Genomic DNA, 27,843 nt, shown 5'->3' on the forward strand with positions numbered 1-27,843 from the left:
TATTGCCCAACACATCAGCTAAAAAATGACAAAATAGCAATCCCAGCCAGATTTACAGGCTCCATAATTTGTGTACAGTTGACTTGTACAAATATTTAAGGTGCATGTAAACAGATTCTTACAATCTCACATTTAGAGGTAAGCATAATGGCAATTATTTCATACTGGTAGGATAAGAAAGTTCCAAGTTTCTAAGTATTTGTAAAAAGGAACAAATACTCATGGAAAGAAAAATAGCAGGTACATATTTACCTTATCGGTCCCTTACAAGAAAATAATTGGGCAGCAAAGAGAGAGATAATAAGTCACCTCAAAACAACAACAACAACAACAACAATAACAACAACAACAACAACAACAAAAAAAAACAGAACAGCATTTACAGGAGACCATGGCATGATAAGAACAGTGATATTATAGGCTTACAACTACTGTCATCCATCACACTGGGAATACAAATAAGAATGAGATTTGAAAAAGGATATATGCAGGCAAAGCTGGATTTAAATTATAATAGCTTGCTAAACCTTTTCAAAGCTTTTTCTCAAGAAGCATTTATTTTCTCTCATCAAAAGCAATTAAACAAATAACTCAGCATCACAGGTAAGGCAAATGCAGATGACTCCAGACCTGCAACAGAGAGCAGGCATTGCTTCTATAATCAAATGGAAATCTCATGAGCATTACGAAAGTAACCAGAGCAGCTGCCTTTGAATTCTGCCAAAGAGACAGATGCTCTTGGAACATCCCCTTCCACTGCTGCTGTGTGAGTCCCAGTAGGGCACTATTGTCATGCATTTCCACTTGTATTTTATTATTTTACGGATAGCCACATTTTACTCAGCCTATTAAAACTTTGATAGAAATTAAATGCCATGTGTTCACATTAGACTTTCACTAGCTGCTCTATTCTCTGTGAAATATGTCAGTCTGAGAAGAACCCAGATTTCACTGAAAACATTCCTTCGTTAGCCATTCAAATATATATATATATATTTTTTAATTTAGCACTAACATCTTAAAGGACAAAGGTCTCGGTTTTACACAGTTAAAAGAAAATTACTTAAATCTATGATCACTACCATAACAAATGTGAGCATCAAATAACATTAAAAATATGTTATACATACCAAGTAGAACATTGTATTTATCTAGGATAAATATTGAATAATTTTTTCCCATGTACATTCACAATGACTGCTTTACATTGGGGTTAATTGTTCCCTAATACTTGGAGGAAAAAAACCTCAAATCATATCGTTTAATCAGAGGCCCAGAAAGATTAAAACACAAAACAATTTAACCCAGTTTTCTAAATTGTGTTTGTAAAGTGCATTTTTATTTTTTATTGTTGATATTTTAAGGTTTTATGAATTTTAACAAAAGGCATATAAACATAAAAAGTAAGGTATTTTAAGCCTATATTCAGAAAATTGAAATTCTGAGTTGCCGGATTATAACCAGAGCACATAATACAATATAGTAAAAAAATAAAAATACCATTCAGGACATAGTCATGGACAAAGACTTCACATGAAAATGCCAAAAAGCAATTGCAATTGCAAAACAGGCCAAAATTAACAAATGGGATTTAATTAAACTAAAGGGCTTCTGCACAGCAAAAGAAACTATCATCAGAGTGAAGAGGCAACTTACAGAATGGGAGAAAAATTTTGCAATCTACCCATTTGACAAAGGTCTAGTATCCAAAATTTACAAAGAACTTAAACAAATTTACAAGCAAAACTAAACAACCCTATCAAAAAGTGGGCAAAGGATATGGACAAACTGCTTCTCAAAAGAAGACATTTATGCTGCCAACAAACATGAGAAAAAGTTCAACATCACTGATCACTGGAGAAATGCAAATCAAAACCACAGTGAGATACCATCTCATGCCAGTTGGAACGGTGATTATTAAAAAGTCAAGAAATAATAGATGCTGGTGAGGCTGTGGAGAAATAGAAACACATTTATACTCTTGGTGGAAATGTAAATTAGTTTGACCATTGTGGAAGACAGGATTCCTCAAGGATCTAGATTTCCTCAAGGATCTAGAATCAGAAATACCATTTTATCCAGCAATCCCATTACAGGACATATACCCAAAAGAGTATAAATCATTCTACTATAAAGATACGTGCCCATGTATGTTTATTGCAGCATTATTTACAATAGCAAAGTCATGGAACCGACCCAAATGCCCGTCAATGATGGAATGGATAAATGAAATGTGATACATATATAACATGTAATAATATGCAGCCATAAAAATGAATAAGAACATGTCCTTTGCAGGGACATGAATGAAGCTGGAAGCCATGATTCTCAGCAAACTAACACAATAACAGAAAACCAAACATGGTATGTTCTCACTTAAAAGTGCGAGTTGAACAATGAGGACATGTGAACACAGGGAGGGGAACAACACACACCAGAGCCTGTTGCAGGGTTGAGGGCAAAGGGAAGGAACTTAGAAGATGGGTCAATAGGTGCAGCAAACCACCATGGCACACTTATGCCTATGTAACAAACCTGCATGTTCTGCACATGTATCCTGAAACTTAAAGTGAAATTTAAAAATAAGAATAATAATAAAGAAATCCTTAGTGTATTTGATCCTTAAGTTTATTCAAAATATCAAATGAGTTGCATTGAAATTAGTAGCCTTAAGAATGAGGAATATAGTACAGTCGTCAAGGTCATGATTATTGAGCCGGACCGCCCGGCTCAAAGTCTGTCTGGACAAACTTTCACAAATTATTCAAATTATCTGTATCTGTCTTCATCTACCAACTGTGCATCATGTTTGTATATATGTCACAGGGATATTACGAGAAGCAAATGAGTTAATTTTGTAAAGTACTTACAACAGTGTCTGGCATATAGTAAGTGTACCATTTTTTTTCCAATAAGTTTTCCAATAAATATTTGTCGAATACTTTTTTAAAAGTTACTTCCAAGCTACATGAGTATATATCTTTTTATGTATGTATGTTAAGTAATGCTTGACAAATATTGTTTTCTCAGTCCCTTTTGCTCTTCTACCAAAAATATGATAGGGTTCTCAACGACTGAGACTTGCTGGGACAGATAGTAAAAGGTTAGTTAAAAGCCATGCACAGAATTGGAAGCATATAAGCCATGACCCTTTAGACTTAAAATCCTTATTTGTAAAACTGAAGAGGGATGTGCTAATAAGTAGATGATACATCCCTTCTAAATCTAAAAATGTGAATTTTACTATTACTGGTTAAATTCATAAGAAAAAGTGTCTCTTCTAAAATATAAAGACATTACAAATGTAAGAGAGCTGCATACATGATAATTATTATCTTATATTGGTATTCCGTTGAAATTTTTACAATTTACTACTGTTATTTTCACATAATAATATATGCTATCTTAATTAATTATTTAAACACATCAAATTAGGGAACAAGACCACCATTAAACATTTGAACATAGATGACAGCCATTTGAACTCTCGAATTAAGTTTAGTATCAGTTGTTAAATGTGCTGACTTGGCCCTTTAAATGTCATGCATAAACATTATGTTTCAGAAGAAAATCACCACCTAATAGAAGAAACAACTTTGTCCTCCTTTATTTCAAGTTTAAGTAATCTTATTTTAGTAACAATAATATTTTTAGTGAGTATCAGTGCTATTGATCATGAACTATGTGCCATAGTAAGAATGCAAATGAATTAGTGTAAGATAACGCTATGAAACATCACAGTCATTTGTCTTGAATTGATGTAGTAACTGCAGATATGGAAATACTATTTCTGTTGGGGTTTATACTAGTTATCTATTGCTGTGTAGCAAACAACACAAAAACGTACTGGCCTGAAACAACAAATATTTGTTATAATTTTCCTGGGGGAAGGAATCTGAGCACAGCTTAGCTCTGTCTCCAAGTCTCTTAAAAATTGGGGCTGGGGCTGAGATTTTGTCTTGAATTTCACTTCCAAGCAGAATTGTTAGCAGAACTAAGGTCTTCACTGGGTACCAGCAGAGAATATCAATTCCTTGCCACATTTGCCTCTCCACAAAGAAGTTCCCAAGTCAACTGGCTTCCATGCAAGTGAGAAAGTAAAAGTAAAAGAGCAAGACTACCAGAGTTCTTTGTAACCTAATCGCAGATGTAACATCCCATCGCTTTCTATATTCATTAGAAGTGAATGAAATGAACCTGTAATAGAGTCACTCAGAAATATACAAGAGCATGCAAACCAAGAAGTTACAAATTATTCTGGACAAATTTATAATTTTTCTGCCACAGAATTGAAGAAAAATGTTGGGTACTGGGTATTTAGTTTTCTTCATGAACGTTTTTATATTAAAATATGGTAAAATTTTAATGAAATTATTTGATTGACGTTAAAGATTTTAGAGTTGGGACTCTAGCCAGTTTTATACTTTGACACAAATTCAAGTATATGAAATGTTGTCATCTTAATGCTTTTCATCTCAGTTAGAATCATAGTCATTGTGCTCTGATGATTTCCCATAACTGCCTGTTACCTAACAGAAACAGAGTCAGAAACACAAGTTGTGAATACTGCAGCAATTACATTTATAGCTACTTTATAGATTCCCATCTGTTTGGTCTTGTCAACATTGTTAATTTATTGACTGTGCTTATGACTTTAAAGTAAAAATTATGCTATAATAATTAGATTCTACTAGCTTGTTAAGTTACAGTGGTTTTCCTGAGTTCATATAGTATAAAGTTTTCAGATAGATTTTCTTGGTTTTAGGATATCTAATATCTCATTTACACATGAAAGACAAAATTCCATTTATAGATATCTGACAGTAGGCTGAATATTGCCGTATTTGGAGCAAATATAATTATCATGGCATTACCAAAAGAAAAACCCCTAGTATCATCTTGGCCCAAATTATTATTCTTTAAAGAAGACTATATGTGGGCACAATAATTTTCAAAAGCATAAATACTTGAATATTTCCATTATATGATTTTGTTTAGGTAAAATTTTCTGCTTTGTATTGTAAAAGAGAAAAGAGTGGCTTTAAAAAAAATCAAGAAATCTTCATTTTAAAAGATTAATACTTTTGTGAAGCTTTTTGAAATATAGTAAACCTAACTTGTTAAACTATATTTTTATATATTCAAATACTTAGGTCATAATTATTTTGTCATTAAAGATCTATAACAGTTTGGATGACCAAATTATATTCTTTTTTCATGTCCTTAGCACCTGGATGAAGCCTGGAGAAATTTCTTGAGACGATAAAGTCTATAGGTAGAAAAAGCTGCACAGAAGGATTGGAAAAGGAGCTTGACTTAGGTGGTGTTGAACATAAGAAGTTTATTACTTAATCAAGTGGAAATATTTAATAGGCAAGTGAGTATGAGTCTGAATTTAAAGCAAATGATACTGGCAGTTATTGCCACACAAATTCTATGGCTAGCATGAGACCTGATAACATTCATTTAAGTATTAATATATGTAGAGAAGATGGGAAGAAACAAGTAAACTGTCTAAGATAGAATGACAGTATTGTCAGAAGACTGAGAATGACATTCAAGAAACCAAGTTAAAGATGTGCTTCAAAAATCTGCAACTGCATCATTTACACACACATACACACACGCACACACACAAACACACACACACAATCTGTCTACTTATCTATCTATCTATCTATCTATCTATCTATCTATCTATGTAGATATATAAGATGAAGACTGAAACTTAATCTTGAATACAGTAATATGGATGTCATTGTTGACATTGACAAATTATATTTCATTAAACTAAGTGGAGCCAACTTCTTACTGGAGTGGGTTCAACACAAAGTGGAAGACACAATGGAGACAAAAATATAGACAATGGGCATTTGTTAACTTGAGAAGATTTTTTTTAGTTATATATTAGTGATGAATGGCTAAATGTCATTAATTCTTTTGAAATAGTAAGCGTGAAAGAGAGATAACAAGTTTAGAAAATTCTTGAGGATTCTTGTATGAGTAAATAAATGAACTATAAAATAAAATAGAAGGTAGCAAAATATAAAAGCTAAGTCTGGTTCTTTGAAATGCTTGACACGATTTATACATCTTTGGAAACATTAATAAAGGAAAAAGAAAGAAAATACGAATGTACAATGGCAAGGGGTGAGGAATGAGAAATTATGCAATGTGTATAGTGTACACTATATGGGCATTAGTTACACTAAAAATTCAAATTTCACCACTATACAATATATCAATCTAATGAAACTACACTTGTACCTCCTAAATCTATTTTTAAAATTCAGAATAAAAATGTAAAATAGCTTCTAACACATTGAAGATTTATAAAATACAATGTAATAATATTAAAATAAATTGTATCCTTATAAATTTGTAAATGTATTTGAAAAGAATAAATTTATGTAAAACTATAAATATAAAAAATGACAGGAAAATCAACAGAAGTCTTGAATAAGTTCCTTTTTAATAAGTAGAAATTAATTAAAGCCTCATAATCTAATTACTCTAAAATTCCTAGACCTATGTGCTAATTTTCTTCTTGGTGAATTTCACCTAATACTTAAGGGCTTTATCATCTCTTTCTAAGACTTATAGGTTCTTTTCACTTATGAACAAATATCCAAATATCTTTAAAAATGTTTGGTTAACTGAATCCCGTAGTATATTAAATGCATTATAAATGTAGGTTGAGCACATGGACAAAAAGAACAAGCCAGCATGTGAAGAAAGATGGGAAGACTTTCATCCAGAAAGAAGAACACATGAAAGTACTGAATTAGGAAAGACCTTGGAACATTCAAGAAAACTAGAAAGGAAACACGGAGATTTCCATCTGTCAGACATTGCTTGAACTAACAAGCTGGAAGCAATTGGCAGTTTTGACATCAGATCACGCACATTGCATGTTTCTGATATCTCAATATTTTTGTGAAGCTGCTTCTTGGGTGCTTGCTGTGATAAAAATGAATTAGCTTGTAAAAATCAATATGGAACAGAAAATAAGAGTGTTAGTGTCCAATTTGAATCCAATAGTTAAGAAGATGTGCAATATCCAACAAGCACACACATCCAAAGGAGAAAATGCAGAAAAAGGCATTTAGTTTTGTATGTTGCAAACATAGTGAAGAAGTAGAGATGAATAAAGCATCAGAAGGATGGCAAGATTATTCCTCCTTCCAACATCTCCGAATGAGCACTTTTAACTCCTTGCCATGGGCTGAAAAATAAAAGTCATTAGATGTAAAAAGATTCAAACACAGCTAAAGCTGATCGAATATTTCTACTCTTTCCATGTCGTTGAGTATCTACTAAAAAAAACTCTGGATAAGGAAAGTTATGGTAGTTAACCCAGCAGATAAAACCAACTGAAACTAATAACAGAATTTATTAACTCTTATTTAAGAGCTCAAACATAAACTATCAGTGACTTTAAAAATCAAAGTACTTCATTATCATACATATAAAACTAAATATTGGGTGTGAGTTGGAGAGAACACTGATTCAAAAGATTTTCGTTTAAAAATTTAATAGGGTCTGATACATACGTTTACAATATTCAGGTTAAAATTTAAAAGAATGTATTAGAACACATTTAAAATAATATCCCATTTCCTTTTGCTTTGCAATGTGCTATAAGCTTATAAATATGCCTACACATATCTAATGGAAAGGAAAACATAGGTTGTATCATATCTGAAAGATATTGATTTTGAAAATTAAAGATCCAGATCTGATATTTTACCAGAGATAGTAAAACCAGAATGCTTGAAATCCATATTCAAGAGCACTCTCAAATTTCTCAACTCTCCTTAGTATTTGGTTCCATTCGTCTACATGAGATTTTATATGTCTTCCAGCAGAAAGAAGGATGTGGGAAATGGGACAGTGCAGTAAAACAGGAAAGTTTCTAGTCCAAATAAGTTTACTAGTTCAAAATGATGACCATACAGTCAAATATAGAACTTTAAAATGTTTCTACTTCTCACTGGTACAAATCTTCAATTGTGCTGTCCATTATATTATTAACAACATATGGATGTACCACTGTTGCAGAAAGTTCTATTGGACAGTGCTGCTATAGGATGAATACAATATGAAAGGGCATCGATTTATTTCCTTACTAAATATATACTGTGTGATAGTAGCAACTTTTTTTCTAAATAACATTTTCTACAGTATGCTTTGAAAACATATCATAGACAAATGGAATGTAATATTTTTTTAAATGTGTGTATGTGGTGAAATAGATATTGATAAATGAGTCTTCACAATGCAATGGTAAAATGATAAACAGACAGTATTAAAAAATCTACACAATATATGAAAAAAAAACTGGACCCCTACAAAGGTAGATTTCAGATGAATTAGAGATTTAAGTATAAAATATACACCTAAAAATCTATGCAAAACAATAAAGAACATCTGGAAAAGGAGATGGAATTCTTAATCTTTAAAGCACAAAATAATAAGATAAAAATGTTTCATTATATCAAAATAAGATAATTTTTCAGTGAAAGGTATCTTAGACATAATTAATGTTTTATATGACCTGTTAAAAGAAAACAGGTCTCAACAATTGTTAAATACCAAGTGTGCATATAAAATGCCTCCAAACAAGTAAATGCCTGAAAAATCAATTAGAAAATTATATGAAAAGATAAATTCTAAAATAACATGAAAAGAGAGTAATTATATGAAGAAATAGTTAAACTCTATTAATCAGGGTAATGCATATGAAAACATGCCATGGTAGTTTATTCCAAGTAAATAGACAAGCATGTGGAATTTGAAAAACACCAAGCATTGAAGAGAATAGGAATAATATGAACCCTTATACAAAACAAAAATGTAAAAAGTAAAATAAAACTCTCAATGAAAGTAAGTGTGAATCTAAGATTTATATCCAACCAAATTGATCTTTAATGACTAAATCATTTTTGATGAGTTGCCTAAATGATAAGATCTATTTTTCCAATAGGTGATTAGGAAAACTTCAGCAAAAGGTCCGATTGCAATCATATTTACATAAATAAATATAGATCTAAGAAGAAAAAGTAAGCCTGAGGGAAGAAAACTAAAGTAGAAATGTTATATGTTGTGACAAAGTAGAAATAATTCAGCAATTAAATTGGAAGATAAGAAAAACTTGAAATAAAGAAAAATAGAATAAACTTATAGTAAATATAGGTAATAAATGGAAGTTAAAATGCTGATTAAAAAACAGACATGTCAAGTAGTAAGAAGGTTAAATGAGAAAACAATCACTTAAATGTATTTTAATAGTACAATGATATGCATTAAAACAAAAAAATTCTGAATACTTTTAAAATTAGAAATAAAGTAGTAATTATTAATCAAAGGAATCAAAAACCTATAATTAAAGTATATACAAAATAAGATACATCATTGTACAATAATATGATGTAGTTGGTACCAAACATATCAGTCACCTCAATAAATAAGAGTGGGTTCAACTCATCTGTTAAAAGAAAACTATTTTAAATTTACCTTTCAAATCAAGACCCAAATCTACGCTATGTATAAGACACACAAAAAACAATGTGATTCTTAAAAGCTATGCATAAAGACATGGCAAATAGAAATAACAAAGCAAGAGTAGGAATTCATATATCAAACAAATTAAGATTCAAATCAGAAAACCATGAAAATTAGGGGCTATTTTTAATGCAAAATGCCAAAATCCATGAGGAAATCGCAACATGTATAAATATCTATGCAACAAATAACCGAGCAACAATTTTTGAAACACGAACTAGGGAAGATAAAAGGTGACATTAGTAGACAAAATATTAACATATCAATTTGTTGAATATTTTAGGAACACTTGGAAAAAAGGTACATTATTGATTATCAGGGTAAAAAGTTGCTATATACCTATAGCATCTTATTATATTCTTTAGGTATTTATCCCCTTACTAATATTTTGTCACTTCATCTGTCTCATAGTTAGTGATTTATGTGAAAGCCTCTTCTTAGTATTTTGCCTACCAATGTCTCCTTTGTATCTTCCCTAGTTTTTGTTTCAAAAATTGTTGCTCGGCTATTTGTTGCACAGGTATTTATACGTATTATGATTTCCTCATGAAGACACACAAAAATATCAATATTAAGTAAATTATAAATAAATGAACAATATTTTTGGTCATAATGTAATAAAAGAAGAAATTAACAAAAATCATATTTCTTATTGAAATTACAAAATTCTCCATTAATTAGCTCTTGGATTACAATGAAATTACAAAATTAAACTAAAGAATTTCTAATACATAATGGTGAAACACAGCAAATCACAATCTGGAATTTTAAAGCAGTGATAAGAGGAAAATTAATAATACTTAAGACTTACCAGTGTAGATGAAATTCTAGTATAGAATTGAATGTCCAGCTCAATGACTGGAATAAAAAAGTAAACCAAAGAAAGAATAAGTAAGAAGATAGTGATGATAAAAGTAGAAATTATTTGAGTATGGAATTGAAAAGTCAATTATGCAGTCATTTTTACTGCTATTCATTCTTGTATTCAAGGTATTTGCCAATAAACAAGGTAGAGAAGTTAGTGTAATAAGAATTGGTAAAAAGAAATATAATTATCTTGATTTGCAGGTGCTATGACATTTTATTTCTGTAAAATCCTAAAGAATCTATGATAAAAGAAATACAATAAAAACAATTCATTAAGTTAGCAGTGGATAAAATTAACTTACAGAAATCTATAGCTGTAATATATACAATTATCAGTTAGAAACATTATGGTAAAGAAAAATTCATCTACATAACAACAAGCAATATTAATTTGTAAAACTTAGAAATTAGCTTTCTATTGTTGCTGTAAAAAATGCTACATATTTAGTGGCTTAACACAACACAAATTTTTAGACTTTGATAAATCAGAAATCCGATAATCTCATCGGACTAAAATCAAAGTGTTCACAGCCTATCTTCTTTTCTGAGGCTCTATTAGGGAATATTTTTACTGCTTATTCAAATTGACATAATTTTGTTTCTTGTGGTTGTAGAACCAAAGTCCACATTTTCTTGCTGGATCTAATTTGAAAGTCGTTTTTAGCCTGTGGAGGCCACTAAATTTCTTGGCCTTTGGATCCCTTCCTCCATCTTCAAATTAAACAACCACATGGTTAAATACTTTTCATGTCATAGCTCTCTGATCCACTCTTTGATTTCCACTTTTATGGACTGTTGTGATTAGGTTTGGTCCACCCAATAATCCAGGATAATCTACTCTGTCTCAAGGTCTTTAATCTTAATCACAATTGTAAAGTCCTGTCTTACATGTATATTAACATGTTCATAGGTCATCAGGGTTAAGACATGATCTGTGTGTAGGGGTGGGTGGGTATAATGGAAAGAGATAAGCATTATTTCTGTTTATTATAGAAATAAGTATCTACGAAACTTATTTGAGGAAATTTTTAAAGAATTCTTGAATAACACAAAAGTAAACCTAGCAAGCAGAAAGATTTTACTTGCTTTTAATAGGAGGAGTCAATTTCATAAAGATGTAGTTTCCTTAAAATGTTACACAATTTCAATAAATATATCAATAAATACTTTATTGACATTAGCTTAACTAACATTAAAGATCCTATAGAAAAACAAATATTCAATAATAGGTAGAAAATACGAAAAAAGAAAAATGAAACCAGATGTGGTTTGGATTTGTGTTCCTGTTCAAATCGCATGTTGAATTATAACCTCCAATATTGGAGGAGGGGCCTAGTGGAACATGATTGGATCATGGGGGCGGACTTCCCCTTGCTGTCTCATGATAGTGAGTTCTCATGAGATCTAGTTGTTTAAAAATGTGTAGCACCTCTCCCCCTTTGCTCTCTTTCTCATGCTCCAACTATGTAGGACGTGCCTTCTTCTCCTTCCCTTTCTGCCATGACTGTAAGTTTCCTGATTCCTCCCCAGCCACGCTTCCTGTGCAGCCTGTGGAACTGAGCCAATTAAACCTCTTTTCTTTTTAAATTACCCAGCCTCAGGTAGTTCTTTATAGCATGTGATAATGAACTATTACATAAAATTGGTGAAGGAAAGTGGGGTATTGCTATAAAAAAATACCCGAAAATGTGGAAGCAGCTTTGGAAATGGGTAATAGGCAGAAGTTTGAAAAGTGTAGAGGGCTCAAAAGAAGACAGGAAGATGAGGGAAAGTCTGGAACTTCCTAGAGACTTGTTAAATCACTGTAACCAAAATGCTGACAATGATATGGACAGTGAAGTCTAGGCTGAGGTGGTGCCAGATGAAAATAAGGGACTTATTGGGAACTGGAGCAAAGGTCACTTTTGTTATGCATTTGCGAAGAGGTTGGAAGCATTGGGCCCCTGCCCTACAGATCTGTGGAACACTGAACTTAAGATAGATGATTTAGGGTATCTGGTAGAATAAATTTCTAAGCAGCAAAGCATTCAAGATGTGACCTGGTTTCTTCTAAACTCACATGTTTATATTCATGAGCAAAGAGATGATGTGAAACTGGAACTTATATTTAAAAGGGAAGCAGAGTGTAACAGTTTAGAAAATTTTCAGCCTGACCATGTGGTGAAAAAGAAAAACTCATTTTCTGGGAAGGAATTCCAGCCAGCAATAGAAATTTTCATAAGTAAAGAGAAACCCAGTGTTAACAGCCAAGACAATGGGGACAATACCTTCAAGGCATTTCAGAGACCTTCATGGTAGCCCTTCTCATCATAGGTCCTGAGGCCTAGGAGGGAAAAATGGTTTGTGGGCTAGACCCAGGAATCCACTACCCTGTACAACCTCGGGTTATTGCTCTCTGCATCTCAGCTCCAGCTGTGGCTAAAAGGGCCCCAGATACATGCCAGGCTGCTGCTCCAGAGGCTGCAAACCATAAGTCTTGGTGGCTTCCATGTGATGTTAAGCTTGCAGGTGCACAGAGGGCAAGAATTGAGGCTTGGGAGCTGATATGGTTTGGCTGTGTATCCACAGCCAAATTTCATCTCAAATTGTAATCTCCATAATCCCTATGTGTCATGACCAGGACCTGGTGAGAAGTGATTAGATCACTGGTGCAGTTTCCCCCATGCTGTTCTGGTGGTAGTGAATGAGTTCTCATGAGATCTGATGATTTTATAAGGGGCTCTTTCTGCTGCATTCCTGGGCTCTCTCTTGCCTGCCACCATGTAAGATGTGCCTCTTCCCCTTCTACCATGATTGTAAGTTCCTTGAGACCTCCCCAGACCTGTGGAACTGTAAGTCAATTAAATATTTTTCTTTATAAATAACCCAGTCTCAGGTATGTATTTATAGGAATGTGAAAACTTGTGAATACCATAAATTGGTATCTGTAGAGTGGGGTACTAGTATAAAGATACTTGAAAATGTGGAAGCAACTTTGGAACTGGGTACGAGGCAGAGGTTGGAACAGTTTGGAGAGTTCAGAAGAAGACAGGAAGATGTGGGAAAGTTTGGAATTTCCTAGACACTTGTTTAATGGTTTTAACCAAAATGCTGATAGTAATATCAACAATGAAGTTCAGGCTGAGGTTGTCTCAGATTGAGATGAAGAGCTTCTTGGGAACTAGAGCACGGATAACTCCTGCTATACTTCAGCAAAGAGACCGGCAGCATTTTCCCCTTGCCCTAGAGGGATCTTTGTAATTTTGAACTTGAGGGATATTATTTAGGGTATCTGGTGGAAAAAAAATTTCTAATCAGCAACGTGCTCAAGATGTAACGTGGGTGCTCTTAAAAACATTCAGTTCTATACATTCACAATGAGATGGTTTGAAATTGCAACTTATTTTTAAAAGAGAAGCAGAGCAAAAAAGTTTGCAAAATTTGCAACCTGATGCAATAGAAAATAAAAACTCGTTTTCTTTAGAGAAACTCAAGCCAGCTGCAGAAATTTGCATAAGTAATGAGGAGTCTAAGGTTACTCTCCAATACAATGGGGAAAATGCCTACATGGCATTTCAGAGAACTTCATGGCAAGCCCAGAAGCCTAGGAGGACAAATGTTTCCTAGGCCAAACCCAGGTCCCCTGCTGCTCTGTGCAGCCTTGGGACAGGGCACCCTGCATCCTAGCCAATTCAGCTCCAGTCATGGCTAAAAAGCGGCCAAGGTACAGCTCAGGTTTTTGCTTCAGAGGGTGCAAATCCCAAGTCTTGGCAGCTTCCACGTGGGGTTGGGCCTGTGGGTACACAAAAGTCAAGAATTGAGGTTTAGGAACCTCTGATTTCAGAATATGTATGGAAATGCCTGGATGTCCCCACTGAAGTCTGCTGCAGGGGTGGAGCCATCATAAAAAACCTCTCCCTAGGGCAGTGTAGAAAGGAAATGTCAGGTAAGTGGCCCCATTTGCACTGGGGTACTGCCAAGTAGAGCTGTGAGAAGAGGACCATTCTCCTACAGACCCCAGAATGGGAGATCTACCAACAGCTTGCACTGTGCGCCTGGAAAAGCCACAGACACTCAACACTAGCCCATGAGAGCAGCTGGAAAGGAGGTTGTATCCTGCATATCAACAGGCTGAAGCTGTCCAAGACTGTGGGAGGCCACTTTGTGTATCAATGTGACCTGGTTGTGAGACATGGAGTAAAAAAAAAAAAAAAAAAAAACCATTTAGGAGCTTTAAGAAACCATCATTCTCAGCAAACTATCGCAAGAACAGAAAACCAAACATCACATGTTCTCACTCATAGGTGGGAATTGAACAATGAGATTACTTGGACTCTGGAAGGGGAACATCATACACCGGGGCCTATTATGGGGAGGGGGAGTGGGGAGGGATGGCATTCGGAGTTATACCTGATGTAAATGAGGAGTTGATGGGTGCTGACAAGTTGATGGGTGTCACCCACAAGTATACATATGTAACAAACCTGCACGTTGTGCACATGTACCCTAGAACTTAAAGTATAATAAAAGAAGAAAAAGAAAAAGATTTAATGAATGCCCTGCCTGGTTTTGGACTTGCATGTGGCCCCTTTGTTTTGGCAAATTTCTCTAATTTGGAATAGGAACATTTGCCCAATGCCTGTACCCACATTGTGTCTTGGAAGTAACTAACTTGTTTGCAATTTTACAGGCTCATAGCCAGATGAAAATTTCCTTATCTCAGATGAGACTGCGAACTGTGGACTTTTGAGTTCATGGTGAAATGAATTAAGACTTTGGGGGACTGTTTGGAAGGCATGATTGGTTCTGAAATGTGAAAAGACATGAGATTTGGGAGAGGCCACTGGATGAATGATATGGTTTGACTCTGGGTCCCCACCCAAATCTCATCTCAAATTGTAATCCCCATAATCCCCACATGTCATGGGCTGGACTGTTTTCATGATAGTGAGTGAGTTCTCTTGTGATCTGATGATTTTATAAGGGGTTCTTTCTCCTTTGCTCATTTGCTCTCTTTCACCTGCCATCATGTAAGATGTCCCTCTTCCCCTTCCTTCATGACTGTAAGTTTCCTGAGACCTCCCCAGCCTTGTGTAATTGTGAGTCAATTAAACCATTTTTTCTTTATAAATTACCCAGTCTTGGGAATGTCTTTATAGAAGTATGAAAATGAACTAATACAGAAGTCTCAAACTAGATTTTAAAGGATGTATGGAAATGCCCGGATGTCCACTCAGAAGTCTGCTGCAGAAGAGCCCTCATGGAGTACCTCTACTAGAGCAGTGCAGAGGGGAAATGGAGTGTTGAAGTCCACACACAGAATCTCCATTGGGGCACTGCCTAGTGGACATGTGAGAAAAGGGCCACTGTCCTTCAGACCCCGGAATGGTAGATCCACTTACAGCTTGCATTTTGCACCTGGAAAAGCCAAAGGCACTCAATGTCAGCCTGTGAAAGCAGCTGTGGAAGATGTACCCTGCAGAACCACCAGAGAAGGGGTACCCAAGGACTTGAGAGACCACTTCTTGTATGAGTGTGGCCTGGATGTCAGAAATTGAGTTTAAGGAGATTTTTTCGGGGGGGGGGGGAGTTAAGATTTATTGACTGCCCTGCTGGGTTCAAACTTGCATAGGGCCTGTACCCTCTTTGTTTTGCTTGATTTCTTCCTTTTGGAATGGATGTATTTACCTAATGCCTGTCCACCACTGTATCTTGGAAGTAACTAACTTGTTTTCAATTTTACAGACTCATAGATGGAAAACACTTGCCTTGTTTCAGATGAGACTTTGGACTGTGGACTTTTGAGTTAATGCTGAAACAAGTTAAGACTTTGGGAACTGTTGATAAGGGATGATTGTATTTTGTAAGAATAACATGACACTTGGGAGAGGCTGAGTCAGAATATTATGTTTTGGATTTTTGTCCTCACCCAAATCTCATGTCAAATTTTAATCTTCGATTTTGGAGGAGTAGCCTGGTGGGATGTGATTGCATCATCGGGGTGGACTTCCCCCTTGCTGTTGTCAGTGAGTTCTCACTAGATCTGGTTGTTTAAAAGTGTGTAGCACCTCTACCTCTTTGCTCTTTTTCTCATGCTCCATCCATGTAGGACATGACTTCTTCCCTATCACCGTCTGCCATAATTGTAATTTTTTTGAGGCCTCCAAAGCAAGGCTTCCTGCACAGCCTGCAGAACCATGAGTCAATTAAACCTATTTTCTTTATGTATTACTCAGTCTCAGGTATTTATTTATAGCAATGTGAGAATGAACTAAAAACCCTACAAAACAAAAATGTACTCTAAAATCTGTAAACTAAAACAGAGTGGTACCTAGTACGTGTTAAGGATAGCAGCTCAAAACATTGAGACGAAGGTAGAGTTTTGATTGAATGGGACTGGGACAAATGAGTTATTATTTGCAAAAAGATAATATTGAATAAATAATTCATAGTATATACAATAAACTACTAAACACAAAAATTTCAAGGATAAAGTGATTTCATGGTTAATAAGATATTGGTGTAGTCCTTTCTATTCTTTATGCAAAAAAACCTATGGCTTAAAATCCATTTGCAGTAAAATATAACATTAAAAAATCCAATAGGATAAAATAAAATTTTGCCATGCAAAAATACTATGAACAAAGTTCAAAGATAAGACACTTTAAAAAACTGCAAGAAAAATATTTGTAGAATATTATATGGAAAGAAAGAATATCATGCCTAATACACATATAATATCCAAAATCTGATATCAAAATAGAAAAGAAGATATGAACAGAGAATTAGCTAGATAGATAGTAGGCAGTAGTAAATTGTCCTCAAACATACGGGAGAGTGTTGAAACTCACTTAAATATGAACCTTGCACATCTGGATGAGACATTTAAATCTAAGCACCTCCAAATTGGGAGAAAAGCTTGTAATTAAAAGCACAATGTCCTAAGTTAAGGAAGAGTAAATAGAATGACAGAAAAAAGGAATTAGCACAATGCTCCCTTCTGTCAACGTATTGCCTCTATGGCTTATAATGGAATGTATAAAGTGTTATAAAATGGTCATTGGAACTGGAAGAGATTTTTTTTTTTGAAATGTTGCAATCAGAGATGTGCTGGTGTGTGTGTGTGTGTGTGTTACATATATTTTTTTCTTTCCCCATGAAAATGTACTCCTGGCATCTAGTTTGGCTAATTTCCCAGTATCTCCCTCTGTTTGTACAGAATAATATTCATAGTTAGATAAAGCTAAAAAGTGTAGTGATACATTTTGCTTGTGAGATTGGGGAACAACTATGCTTACATACATCACACGCATTAACACTGGTTCCTATTGCAATACGTTCAGTTCTCGGTGGAAACAGATGCTGTGATGGAGTTTGCTATCAAGATCTATGGAAAGTGGGAAGGGAAAGCAGAATTGGACCAAGGGACACAAATAACTGTGATGTAATACCAATAAAATTTCAGCGAGCTCACCAGGAGCTAACGTGGACAGGTCTTTGGACTCCTGGTTTGGTTGGTTGTTCAATATGGGTTCCTCTTGGCAAGAATCATTGCAACTGAATCATATTCTAAAGATCTTAATAGCTGGAATCTATCTCCTGACAGCTGGGGTCACAAGTTTTTATTTGACATGGAAGTTGAGACATTCTGTGTTTATTACAGCACTTTAAAAGTGATAGGAATGAGAAAGGGATCAGGGAAGGAAAATAATAAAAGAGAGGCCCCATGATAGTAATATACCATGGACTGAGGATTATTCTGAAGTCATTTTTACACACCTGAGGCTAATTATATGATATAGGTGTAAGTCTTAGGTAAGTCTTTTGCCCTTTGGGAATTCACATCATTTCCCTGACCCTCTGTGAACTTAACTGATCTGTAAAATAGCAGTATGAATGTCTTTCTCATACAGACATCTGAAGTGCATGGTAATTCCATTTCCTTTGAGGCTTGAAATATTGTTTTAACTATGTTTGTGCAATAAAATACCAAACCATATATTATACATGAACAGTCACTGGATATATTTGTTGGCAGTTAAATTTAGCAAACATATTAGAGGTATGATTATTCTAGTAAAAGAAAGACAATACCAAACCTCAATCGAAAAAGAGCTCAGAGAGCAAAGCTCAGTCAAAAAAGAATTTAAGTGGTAAAAAGAAGAGGGCTGGAAAGCTCAGGAGAAAATATTATCAGGCTGATTAAATGCAGAGTTTAGAGAATCAAATGAAGTAGATAGAAAGATTCATGACGTAAGAAAACAAAGTCCAGAAAAACAAAGGAAAAAAAGTATTATTTATTATGCACCATCTACATGCTAGGCACAGAACTGGGCATTAAAAAATATTTCTCTCACTTGCATGCATCTTAACTTTGTGAAATATGAATTACTATCCCAAATATACAGAAAAGGTAACAGACATGGAGAACAGTAGCAAATTAGATGGTTCAAGTCCAAGCACACAGTATGCAACAAATTTTGTATTTAAATTCCAGTCACTCTGAACACAAATTTCTTTTCTTTTTTTTTTTTTTTTTTTAACAATTTCACTGTTGAACCCTAATTCTAGGTCCCAAACTGTGTTTTGTTCGGTTTATCACACAAACAGTGAACAAACACATCCTTGATTCTTGGCTGTGTAGCCACATTATTTTCTTTTAAATGTGGCATGGTACTTAACTGATAACCATATTGGTTCCATCAGTGACCAGATGGGAAGTGGTCATTTATTCTTTCCTCCTAGGTGGGTATTGCTTGGGTTATTGAGTAGGTGATAAGGATTGTAGGAGACTGAACTGAGTGTGAAGGTAGTTGTGAACTGACTTTGGAACAGCCTGGTGTAGATTCAAAAAATAAATGAGAAGGACTACTGTCTTAGTCTTTTATTTGATGCTATAACAAAATACCTGTGACTCAGTAATTTATAAAGACCAGAAATTGTATTTCTCATGGTTCTGGAAACTAGGAGGTCCAAGATCAAGGTGCTGGCAGTTTGGTTGTCTGGAAACTGCTCTCTACTTCCAAAATTGCAGCTTGTTGCTGCATCCTCTGAGGGGAGGATACTGTGCCCTCCCATTGCAAAAGACAGAAGGGCAAGCCAGCTGAATGCTGCATGAAACCTCTTTTATAAGGATCTTAACACCGTTTATGAGGTAGGGATCCTTATGACATGATCACCTTTTAAAGGCCCCATTTCTTAATACAATCATGCTGGCCATAGAATTTCAGTATCTGACAAACCTGCACGTTATGCACATGTACCCTAGAACTTAAAGTATAATAATAATAATAATAAATTAAAAAATAAAAAAATAAAAAAAAAGAATTTCAGTATCTGAATTTTGGTGGAGACATATTTAAACCATGGCAACTATATTTCACGGCAAAACAGAAAAGGAGCCAAGTAGAAAGTAAAAACATCAGCACAGCAACATGGCACAAGTATACATATGTAACAAACCTGCACGTTATGCACATGTACCCTACAACTTAAAGTATAATAATAATAAATAAATTAAAAAAAAAAAGAAAGTAAAAACATCAAACCAAATCCTCTGATGTTAAGGTGGAAACCAAGTGGTAGATTTGGAAAGTAGACATCAAAACTATTAAATACATTTTGTATAAGATGCTTTCTGTGATGCCAATGTAGATATAGGGAGATTCTCTGGAATCTCTAAGATTTACCTTTAAGTAGAATGAGAGCTATTAAAGGATCCACACCAGTTTTTCAACTGACTGTCATAAAGTGTCTTAAAAATTATCTCATGCAACATTGTTGATGTGAGGGGTAAGGAAGTTGAGATCCAGAGAGGATAAAGTAATTTATACCAACAAACATAGCTATTTTACAGCAGAATCTTTACTATACAAAATTTTGATATCACATGTGAAAAATATCATTATAAAATGACTGATTTATTGATTATGAAAATCAGTTGTAGAATGTGAATGTATGCTAAATAAGAAAAATTCACCCTTCACAGCTTAGTGAAGGGATTTCATTTAAAAAATTAAATGACAATTTAAATTATGTGTTAGAAGTTCAAAATCAAAATGTTGTGTCCACAAATCCAGTATTCTTTCTGTTTCTGTATATTTAATTTCCCATAAGAATGATATTTCTTTAATTATAGAAGTCTGAGGTCAAATGTGTTTGGAAAATAAAATATTTTATATAAATTGTATGGTTTGGATGTGTATCCCTTCCAAATTTCATGTAGAAGTGTGATCCTTGGTGTTGGAGCTGAGGGCTGCGGGAGGTGCGTGGGTCATGGGGGCAGATTCTTCATGAATGGCTTGGTGCCATCCTGGTGGCAATGAGTGAGTTTGCTTTCTGAATTTTTACAAGTTCTACTTGTTAAAAGAGTACTGCATCTCTTCTCTTTCTCTTATTTATTCTCTTACCCTGTGATATGCTGGTTCCCTTCACCTTCTACCGTGATTATAAGCTTCCTGAGACCCTCATCAGAAGCTGAACTCATGCTTGTACATCCTGCAAAACCATGAGCCAAATTAAACTTCTTTTCTCTATAAATTCTTTTATAGATATTTCTGCATAGCCTCAGGTATTCCTTTATAGCAATATAAATATTGATTAATATAACAACAATCTTGGAGATTCACAATATTTATCAAGGTAGTAAAGCATTCGGGTAATCCAGCAGTGAAAATGTGTGTTTTACTTTGCATAGCCCAGTATTTCCCAAATATACTTGAACATGAAGCATATTTTTCATAACACAGTTTATATCATTCCACTAAAGGATCATTGTCAGTGTCAGTTTCCACCTGAATAACACAGGTCTAAAATCTGGACAACTTAATTTTTCCAATTGTTTAAACTTGTCTTAAGACATTTGGCAGTCAGTTTTAAACCATGATTTTTTAAAAAGCTATGTATGATTTCTATGTTATATATTTTTTTACCAGTTTTTATTTCCCTCATGTTATATAGTTCCCTGCCAAGCACACATTAGTGCATAGTATTAATTGAATAAATAAATTGTATGTGTTTTCTTAGGTTGTTTTATTTTTCCTTTTTCCTTAAAATTTTTAACATCTTTTTAATATTTTTCACTACTATACACATTATTCTTTTACTACTTTTTTAACCCATAATTTTCTACTTATATTTTTTTCCCTTCATTAAAAGTGTAAAGGCTAAAGCAACTGAATACATAAGATCATATGGGAGGATGTTTTTTTCTGGGGAAACAAAAAGAATTCATTTTGACCTCCACATTAAAGTTGTTCTTGAAAACTACAATCATTATTTTTCTTCATTAATTAATTGAAGAAGTAGTAACCTGAAACATACATTCTAATGATTTTTTGCTTTAGTATACCTATAAAAATGAATGTCACTCTCTGTAAATCATATTTGAGTTATCCCAACTTAAAAAAAATGTTATATTTAAAAGGTCTTGTTTGAGTAGAAGTGCAATTCGTGACTTTAATTACAGGCATGCACTTCATAGAAAATCTCTTTCTCTTGATAATTTTATTTTCTGTAGTCTTTTGAAATATAAATATTTTAAATCAAAACAAATAAGATATTGTGATAGTGAGGATAAAAATAACACACAAAAACTAAAATGTGTTCACTATTTGAGCAACTTTTACAAAAGAAACATTTTATTGTTGGAAAATAATATTGCATATCTACAGTCATCATTTAGCCACATAGCTAATGAAGAGATACTTAATTTTCTAAAAATCAACCATCACTAAATAGTATACTTTGTTATATAAACAATTTCCCAACTCAACAGTAGCTTAGAAGCAGAAGATCACGTTCATTAAGTGCTCAGTGTCTGGGACCAAACACTGGGGCCAAATCCTGGCTCTGGCCCTCACAAAAAATTGTTTAGTTACTTTAGGCTATATTATATGTACTATAGTCTAGTCATTTAGTATTTATAAAGTAGAAATACAAATTTGCCTACCTCATAGACTTTTGAGAGTTAAGCCGGTTGACAATTATAGCAGACTTTGAATAGTGCCTGGCACATAGCTATCTCATAATGCACCTTAACTGCAGGAGTACCACGCAGCGAGTGGAGGAAATATTCAGAAAATAAAAAGGCTCCATTTAGAACCTTGGTCTTTCTTCATCTCTCCTTTTTGCCTTTTCCTTAATATTTTACTGGGTTTTGTGTTCCTTGATTTTTCTTTCTTGCTATCTTGAAGCTATCACATAAAAAAATAAATCACTAGTAAAGTAAATAATTGTTTACAGTAAATGGTAAGAAAGGAAAACTTTCATGATTTGAAAATAAATATGCTATACAATCTAAAAATTAATCAGGCTGGGAAGCAATGCTAAATAAGTCAAAAAGGATGGTAATGAAGACAGTATTCACAGCCCATTGTGAATAGTGACACAGACAATGACTCAGACATCAGGTAATGGAAATAACAATTATATTTGATAGCTTACAGCAGCTAGGCATAAGCTGCAGTGCACTTGAACAGAGAAAAGCAACATTATTAAAAATCTGTGTACTTAAAAAATGTATAATATATGAAAAAGGAAAGTAGGAAAGGATGATATTTATACTAGAAACATTTGTGAAAAATATAGTTATTCAAATCAAAAGACAACTCAAATATGGTTTACTGGCAAACTTGGAAACAACTACAGTAGTCTCCTCTTATTAAAGCAGGATATGTTCTACGGCATTATGAGGAAGCCTGAAGGCTCAGATGGTACCAAACTCTATACACATTACATTTTTTCCTACACATACATACCCTTGATAAATTTCAATTTATATACTAGAAACAGTAAGAGATTAACAATAATAACTAATAACACAATAAAATAATTATAACAATACATCATAATAAAAGTGATTTATAAATTATGAATTGTTTATTTCTTATATTTTCCATTTAATATTTTTAAATTGAGATTGGCCACAAGTTACTGAAACCTTAAAAAGCAAAACTGTGTTTTAGAGGGCACTACTATACACAGTGGAATAACATTTCATTTTAATAAGACTTGATACTGTAATAATGTTTACAATACAGATGCAGGATAAATTAGTGTGAAGTACGTATTAGAAAAGAGTAACTTGGAAACTAAAATATGATGGCATAATTGCAAAATAATACACACTGGAGTTTAAAGTATAAAAATGTAAAACAACAGTTCTTTTTTGATTGTTAGATTGAAAATATGTGTGATATATTGGGTTCAATGAAATATTACTAAATTTAATATTATTTGTATTTTTTTACTTTGTAAAGATGGGGGCAACATAAAATGTGAATCACATAGGTGGCCCTCATTATATTTCTGATGGGCAGAGCTAATGGAGATGGTGGTTTTAAAGCAATGATATGTTCCTTCATACTTTTGAAAAAAGTAAAAATGAATTTCTTGTTATGGCAGAATTCAGACCTTTACTATAACAATCAAGAAACTAACCAAGGCTTCCACATATTATTAAGAGCTAAATAAGTTAATTACTGTTTCATTTTATTTCATCATTATTTATGTATATTATAATACCTCTGAACAACTTATATTTGAATTTTATCTCTATCACTTCCTAGTTCTCTGAGATCTTTAAACTTTTACTTTAAGCCAATGGTTTTAATCATTTAATGAAAAAAAAAAAAAGCCTCTGTGATATTATATGATTGTAGGTTGAGAGTTTTAAATAATAATGCATATTTAGTTCAAGGTAGGAAATATTGTTAGCTGTTATTGTTGCAGTTGAAATTGATAGAAACTTTGGGATTTTCTTTGCTCATATGAATACGTGGAATGGCTGGCAGGGTGTATTTATGCCCTTCTGCTGTCTCCACCTACAATGTTATAAAGGGCATAGCAGGGAAATCACCAGCTAGAGCATGAAGGTAAAGCTATTTTACATTCATCTTCCCTTCAGAAAGAAATATTGAAATGTCAGTTGTTGCACTGCCTGACACACTGTGAAATCATTTACTGTCCGTTGGGATTATGAGACCTGGTGATGTGTTGCCTTTTCTGAACATGACTTTGCTGAGAGAGCTGCTGTAACCTGGCCATCTGTTTGGGTATTGCAGCTGAGATGTATTTCAAAGTATATCTTCCTTTTTCTCTATTTTTCAACACAGACATTTTAAATCCATAAACCAATGTTTTAAAATGTTTTTTCTCAGAGTATCCAAATCAAGAAAGCAATGGATTTAGAGTCAGGAGACCTAGTTTCTATCCCAGGCTTGGCCACTAATGAGTTCTGTGACTTTGGGAAAGCTGTCTAATTCCTCCTACCCTCAATTTTTTCATTTATACCTCAAAGAGTTTGAATGGAATATTTTTAAACATCTGTTTCAAATATAATTTTCTAAAATGTTTTATCATTCTTGAAATGAAACTATTGTGTTATGATTTTTGTGCTATTTTCCTGCTGTTACGTACTTATTTTATGTCACTGTAACTTAATGATTCATTCAACAGTTATTTGAGATTCTACTTTTAATATGGCTCTAGGTGTTAGAAAAACAATAATTAAAAATACAGGCTTCTGGGTCTTGCAGTCTGATGGAAGAAAGAAACATTAATCAAATATGTACACCCACATATTCATGCAAACACATGATTATGATAGTGACAAGTATCACAAAGACATAAAATTCAGTGATATTAGAGTGAAATACAAGTATGTGGCTTTCTTGGGAAAGTTAAATAGTATATATATATCTGTATAATCAAATATTATGTATTTTTCTTTTAGGATATCATATATAGTTAATATACTATGTAATAAATTAAACAAAATAGTAAATAACTATAATTTTTTCAAGGACATGTCTTATTATGTACCAGGCATTACTTTTACACAATTTTACAGTGATAAATAAATACTTTCTGAAGCTTACAGTGTAGTTAAAAACACAATAGTAAATAATCAATAGAGTTCTGTTTCCCAGCAAGATGTAGAAAGCAAGAGAATGTGAATGTGACCCCTACCCTAAAGGTGAAAAAAAGTACAATTTTCTTGAAACTTTGAAAGAGCTATTGTTTCAGCACAATCAAGGGGACTGAATTTCAGAGTGGCAAACTCCTCCCAGGAGAAAAGGGAAAATGAACTGTTTCATTTTTGTCAGAGCACAGAAAGTATATGCGGTTTCAATAGAATCATGTGAAAAGAAGTTGCTTAAAGGTTGATGAATTACTAAAGACGAAGTTGGGCTATCAGTTTAGATACCTGGGAGCCACAGGCACACTGGAGTTCTTCACAGGCCACCTGAAGATGCTCAGTAGAGAGATTGGGCAGGGCTGAACATGGGATTAAGCTCCGTTGGTGGTACAGGCATGTATATGGTATGATTTCTGGTCATGCTGCCTGCTCTTTTTACCCTTCTCTCAAAGTCACTCAAATCCTTGAGCCACTGAGGTGGCCTTCATAGGAGTAAGAGGGGCAAACTCTGTCGGTATCCGGGGGAAGGATTGGGAATTCTCATTGCAGATGCCCTAAATCAGGAAAATATCTACAGCTTCAAGAAGGGCAAAAGCCCTTTCACCTAGAAAAGGTCTAGGAAAACTTCTGGACCTTGGGTCTTGCACAGTAAAAACTAGAGTTTTACCTGTGCACCTGTAGTCCCAGCTACCCTGGAGGCTGAGGCTGAAGGATCGCTTGAGCCCATGGGTAGAAGGCTACAGTGTGCTATGATTGCACCTGTGAATAGCCACTGCACTTCAAACTGGGCAAAATAGCAAGACCCCTTCTCTAAAAATAAATAAGTAAGTAGATGGATAAATGGGTAGATAGATAGTTAAACTTCTAAAACATGTAATCTTCTAAATATATTAAAATTTTAAAACACCAACAATACCAACATCAGAGGTCTGATACTTTTAGAGAGGGACAGGGAACTTTCTTCCACCTAAAACCCACCACAGATGGAAAATCAGTTTGCTGACACAAAAAGAAATGCCAGAAATACTAACAACGTGCTATCTATCTGCAAGATCCAGGTGCACAGACCTTTACTAAGACTGAAGATGGACCTAATGAACTGTCATCATTGTAAGCCAAGCATGCAGTAAGATGTTAGAGCCCTCTACTGCTGCAGAGCACAGCACAAATAAAGACCCTACCTCTGTGAAAGATATGTGCAGAGACATATGAAAGCTGAAGGTAAAACAGGAACACAGGCAAATCCCTTCAGTCACCGCAGATCTAACGCTAAGCACAGGTAACCATAACCTGCTTTTGAAGAATTTGACCCAATAGTATTTTCAATAGACTGAAGGTGACCCCTCCAACCTCCCCCCAATATACCCCGTCCCAGGTTAATTTCCTGGAATTCTAATCCTGAGTGTGATGGAATTGGATGGAGGTGGGACCTTAGGGAGGTGATTAGGTCATGAGGGTAGAGCCCTCATGAATGGGATTTGTGATCTCATAAAAGGGAACTCAGAGAACTCCTTCACCTTTCTGCCCTGCAAAGACACTGAAAGATTTATGAAAGAGGAAGCAGGCCCTCACTAGACATTAAATCTGCCATTGCCTTGATTTGGGATTTCATACCGTCCTGAACTACATAAATATTTTTTTGTTTGGTTTGTAAGCCACCCAGTCTATGCTAACTAGTTATAGCAGCCCAAATGAACTAAGGCAGTATATGACCAGAAGGGATGGTGCCACTTCTTTTTTGTTTATTATTATTACACTTTTAGTTCTAGGGCACATGTGCACAACATGCAGGTTTGTTACATATGTATACATGTGCCATGTTGGTGTGCTGCACCCATTAACTCGTCATTTACATTAGTCATATCTCCTCATGCTATCCCTCCCCGCTCCCCCACCCCATGACATGCCCTGGTGTGTTGTGTTCCCCACACTGTGTTCAAGTGTTCTCATTGTTCAATTCCCACCTATGGGTGAGAACATGCAGTGTTTGGTTTTCTGTCCTTGCGATAGTTTGCTGAGAATGATGGTTTCCAGCTGCATACACGACCCTACAAAGGACATGAACTCATCCTTTTTTATGGCTGCATAGTATTCCATGGTGTATAAGTGCCACATTTTCTTAATCCATTGTGTCATTGATGGACAATTGGTTGGTTCCAAGTCTTTGCTATTGTGAGTAGTGATGCAGTAAACATACATGTGCATGTGTCTTTATAGCAGCATGATTTATAATCCTTTGGGTATATACTCAGTAATGGGATGGCTGGGTCAAATGGTATTTCTAGTTCTAGATCCTTGAGGAATCGTCACACTGTCTTCCACAATGGTTGAACTAGTTTACAGTCCCACCAACAGTGTAAAAGTGTTCCTATTTCTCCATATCCTCTCCAGCACTTGTTGTTTCCTGACTTTTTAATGATTGCCATTCTAACTGGTGTGAGATGATATCTCATTGTGGTTTTGATTTGCATTTCTCTGATGGCAAGTGATGATGAGCATTTTTTCATGTGTCT

The 27,843-nt window shown here is 34.4% G+C and overlaps 1 long non-coding RNA gene across 1 annotated transcript in view; it reads right to left on the reverse strand.

The window, feature by feature from the left end:
* Window positions 1-27,129, reverse strand: part of LOC110743297 — a 42,325-nt gene extending 15,196 nt beyond the window's left edge. Inside the window, exon 1 of the long non-coding RNA XR_002522124.2 lies at window positions 26,512-27,129. This is a non-coding gene — a long non-coding RNA (uncharacterized LOC110743297). The remainder of the gene's footprint in view (window positions 1-26,511) is intronic.
* Window positions 27,130-27,843: the final 714 nt, after the last annotated feature.

Source organism: Papio anubis, chromosome 3 (assembly GCF_008728515.1).
Source record: "Papio anubis isolate 15944 chromosome 3, Panubis1.0, whole genome shotgun sequence".
In the NCBI taxonomy this organism is placed as follows: domain Eukaryota; kingdom Metazoa; phylum Chordata; class Mammalia; order Primates; family Cercopithecidae; genus Papio; species Papio anubis.